The sequence below is a fragment of the Mercenaria mercenaria genome, chromosome 5 (assembly GCF_021730395.1).
Source record: "Mercenaria mercenaria strain notata chromosome 5, MADL_Memer_1, whole genome shotgun sequence".
In the NCBI taxonomy this organism is placed as follows: Eukaryota; Metazoa; Mollusca; class Bivalvia; order Venerida; family Veneridae; genus Mercenaria; species Mercenaria mercenaria.
This window is the reverse complement of record NC_069365.1, coordinates 9,191,735-9,196,413: the sequence shown is the minus strand read 5'-3', so window position 1 is coordinate 9,196,413 and position 4,679 is coordinate 9,191,735. Positions and strand designations below refer to the sequence as shown.

The following is a 4,679-nucleotide window of genomic DNA, read 5'->3' as shown; positions in this document are numbered from 1 at the left end:
CGTCGTTCGCATGACCTTGGGACAGGATTCACAAACGCCCATATGTAAGTGTAGACTGTTTGTGGTTAAAATTCAGGAGATCATAGTCATTTCTGAGTAAATGATATATTTTCTACCCATGTAAACACACAGAACCCACCATTTCTATGCGTTGTCCGGGGAGGACCCCAAAAAAGTACTCACGTGTATACACCAAACCAAAAATCTAAATCTAACGATGGAGAACTTGGTTTTTGGAAAATTATTCGAGTATGCACAAGCCCACATTTTACCATTCTCTTAAGTTTTGTTTCAAAGATATTTGTGGTGGACTCTCAAAACCACTCACATTTAAAAAGAAAAAAATTTTGCCGGGAATTTATTTTTATCTAAGACCCTTAAAACACGCACAGAATTCACCATAAAAATATCTAGGTAGAGGACCCACGTGCTATTCTCACATTTATACTTCGTTTTACAGAATTCAACATTTTCGTGCCTTAAAATCTCACTCCGGCAACACTAGAACATTAAAACAACAAAACAATACAACGTTATTGCATAGGAAGCGTCGTTTGAGGCCCCTTTCACACGCTTAGGTATCTGCATTTTGGTTGTTTATATACGAAAGCTATATCTTTGGAGGGGAACTCCGAACCCCCTCCCACGTAATTTTATAGGAGACATGTACATCCCCTCCTTTTATCTCTCTCCCTCTCTCTATCTCTCTCTCTTCTCTCCTTCTCTCTCTCTCTATTGCGTAATGTAAAAATAAGCACAGTCCCTGATGTAAAAAAATAGAACTACCAGAATACGTTCCATTCCATGATCCTTAACACATATGTTTCAGTACGGAAGGTTATTTAGAATCATCAGTTAGAAATACACTTAAAGCATTATTTGCTAAAATATTGTTTCCACTCGGCTTAAGTTACAAACCATTATATTTTGTTTTATATATATAATAAAAGCGTGTTTACAGGTAAAAAGAGGTATGCAATTTGTGTGTGATAGAACACCTACTCGTTAAGCTATTTTATTCCCTCACAATAATGAACGATTTAGAGTGTCCCTCACGCTCGCTGGATCTTAACCTGATAAAACACTTTTAGGATTTCTTAATGCAAAAGTAAGTGTTTTTGAGCCAAAGAGACCATATACAGCCGTTCTGTGTTGGTCAACATATCACAAAATGCCATTTGAAATGACAGTATGTCTATGCGAATTCCCTACCAAATACATACGCATGTATATGTACTAGCTAAAACTTTACTCAAATACAACGAAAAAGTATAATTAATATCATTGAGTTTGGTAGTATTACGATTATTTTCTGTTTCTGTTACAATTTTGTGTTCCTGCTATGATATACTCTCGTTCAAAAATGTCCTACTTTTGTGACAAATTCAAAAATGGAATGAGGTGTATGACTCCGAGTTTTTATTTTTTAAAACAATTTAACATAATTAGTCAGAGCGAAAGACTCATAAAAATACTTTGGCAAATAATGGCTGTTTAAATAAAAAAAATGCTCAGAATTACATATGTAACCATTGGCTATTTATGTATTAAAAGTTAGTATATAAACACCCAAGGCTGGGTTCGGTTTTTCTTCTTTATTTATATTAAGACACGTGACATCAGTTACCGAGTTAATACAAAGCCAGAGATGACGATGATAACATGAAGACGACACCCTGAAATGATACAAAGTACAACATACTAAATATCTTAGTCGCAGATATCACTTCTCTGAGATATCAATATCTAAAGGATATCTATACGCAATAAAGGATATACAAATCTCTCAAAGATATCTAAACAAAGTAGCCCCTCTCTATACCAACAATAGGTGCATGTCCTATAACTGAAGGTAATGCCGTCGTAAATTAATGTGTCTAGTGGCTTTGAATAAAACATTGCAATGGTTCATACCGGTATATACATGTATACATAATGGTAAATCAACAATCAAACAGTACGCTTACCAATTTATGGAATCAGGTGTACAAACTGCCCTGTTCTCTGCTTCACTCCACCCTGTCTCACTGTGTGATCTGTGCTGTAAAGTTAGGAAATGCATAAATATTATTAACGGTGAAATAAACAGAATCATGTGTTATTAGAAAGAGACTGTCATCTCAAAACCATCTCGACTTAAAATATTTAACTTATAAAAAGGGAACTGAACTGCAAAACATTAGTCTGTAGTTTATAACTTAGTATACATCTGATAAAGCCTTTACAACAAGCATTAACCATGAAATCCTCCTATAAAAATACCGGCAAACTGCCTTTCAACATGTCTAACTAAAAACAACCTCCAAAACAGAAGAGCTCTGGTCATGTGACCAGTTTTGGCGGCAACTAAAACAGAGGTCAAAAGGAAACATCTCTTACAACTAGGTCAAAGGGAAACAACTCATTTAACTCTTAACTCCACATAAAACCTACCCTAGTTACACTCTCCCCCACTCTGTTAAATGACGTCCCGTCATTCTGTCAACAGTCACTGTGTTTGTACGTCATACCTTAACAACCACCTGTTTAACTTGCAAAAATTTTATGCTTACATACTTTTATAATATGATAAACATTATTATACTAATTCTTGACTTCCAAAACAAAATTCAAAAGTTGTTATAACATTCCCCCTGACCTTTAAATTGCGACCACGCAATTTTTTTAAAAATGACTGAATGAGTACATCCATAGCATCATACATTATTTATATAGTTATTACATTCTTCATTAATTTGAAATTTATTCTTGATCAAATTAATTTTCACAAAAAAGTATATCCTTATACAATATCATATTAAAACAACATTATACATCAATTAAAACTATCATTACACATAATATATCATTTGTTTCATATGATAATCTTTATGCCATTCTGGTTCTTTCTTATCTCTCTTGGAGCGTCTAGGTGCTGCTTTTCGTGGAGACACATTTATAATTTGTTTAGCTTTTTCGTCTTTATCTTTCTGTCCTATCAAAACATTCCTTGTGTCTGTAGTAGAATCTTTGTCTAATTCTATAACTCCCTTATGTTTCTTACTTTTTTCACTTTCACTAATATTGTCACCTATAGCACCTACATTATCTGAACTTTCAACTGTCACTTCGTTATCTATATTTTGTATCACAATATCTGTGTCTCTCTTCTCTGTGTTGTCTACAAATGCATTTGTACATCCCGTTTGATCTTTTGGTGTATCAGGTCCTTTTTCCTTTTCTTCATCAATCTTCTTAACTATTGTCGTATGATGATCTGACAGAACATCAATCCTAACTGTATCTGTTTCAATACTCTCTGTAGTTAAGACCTCAGGCACACATTCATCTTTCTCACTTTCTATTCTCTGTGTTTCAGAACTAGTATCCGGATCATGAGCGTCCTCATGTCGATATGTGGGTAACACATATGTTAATCCAGTCTCTTCTTCCGACTCCTCATCAGTGACGTCACTAACTTTTTCTTCTCTTTTCTTTATCTCTTTGCCATTTGGCTGATCAACTTTATCTGAAGTTAATCTCTTCTCAGGTACCTGTTCATTTCCTCTCACTTGTGTTTCTGTACGAGACTGAACTCTTTCATTGACCTCATTTGTATTGTCTTTATCCTTGACCAAATACAAGTGATTTCTATGAAGAGTTTTAACTTTGCCTGATATTTCTGCTTTAACCTTATACACTGGGATGTTTTCTCTTTGTTGTTCAATAACTTCATAAAGTTCTTCCTCAAATTTGTCCGCAATTTTGTGTTTACCATCAAATTTCAAGATCTTTACTAACACTTTGTCACCTACAGATACTTTTACAGCTTTTGCTTTTCTATCAAAGAACTTCTTTTGTTTCTGTCTTGCCTTTTCAGTGTGTTGTTCTACAATTTCTTTTGTCTTCTCTATTCTTTTTTTAAGGTCTTCAGAGTATTGATTTACTGTTTTCTCTTCTGTTTGATCATTTGCTTGTTGAAATAGCATATCTACGGGAAGTTTCGGTTTTCTGCCAAACATTAGTTCATACGGTGAAATTTTGGTTGTTTCGTGTGGTGTGCAATTGTATGCGTAGACAAGAGATGGTATGTATTTCTTCCAGTCGGTCTTTTGCTCTGTTTCTAATGTTTCTAACATGTCTAATAAGGACCGGTTAAACCTTTCAGTAATTCCATTTCCCATTGGGTGATATACAGAGGTTTTGCTCTTTTTCATGTTGGTAACCTTACACAATTCTTTCATTATTTCTGATTGAAAGTTAGCGCCTTGGTCTGAATGTATGATGGTTGGTATCCCGTAGTAAACTGTGAAGTGGTTATAAAATGCCTCTGCTGTTGTTCTTGCCGTATGTTTTTTTGTTGGAATAGCCATTGCGAATTTAGTGAAGTGATCTGTTATAACCAGGATGTTTGAAATACCACCTTTTGCTGGTTCCAGTGTAAGGTAATCCATGCATACCAATTCTAGTGGATATGATGTTGTTATATTGATCAATGGTGCAAATGAACTGGTCTTCGATTTCCGCCTGAGACACCGATTGCATTTTGATATCCAATTGTCCACATCCACAGTCATCCTCGGCCAAAAAAATCTTTCACGTAACAAACCAAGTGTTCTCTCACGTGCAGGATGACCTACTTCATCGTGAAGTCCTTTCAATATATTTTATCTATAGCAAGTAGGGACGACAAGTTGGTA

General features: G+C 34.8%; 1 long non-coding RNA gene across 1 annotated transcript; it reads right to left on the bottom strand.

Moving 5' to 3' along the window:
• Window positions 1-1,517: 1,517 nt before the first annotated feature.
• Window positions 1,518-2,443, bottom strand: LOC123542125 (uncharacterized). The gene is made up of 3 exons (XR_006684666.2): window positions 2,239-2,443; window positions 1,968-2,041; window positions 1,518-1,676 (listed from the first exon to the last, which is right to left on the bottom strand). It is a non-coding gene; the product is annotated as an uncharacterized LOC123542125 (long non-coding RNA).
• Window positions 2,444-4,679: the final 2,236 nt, after the last annotated feature.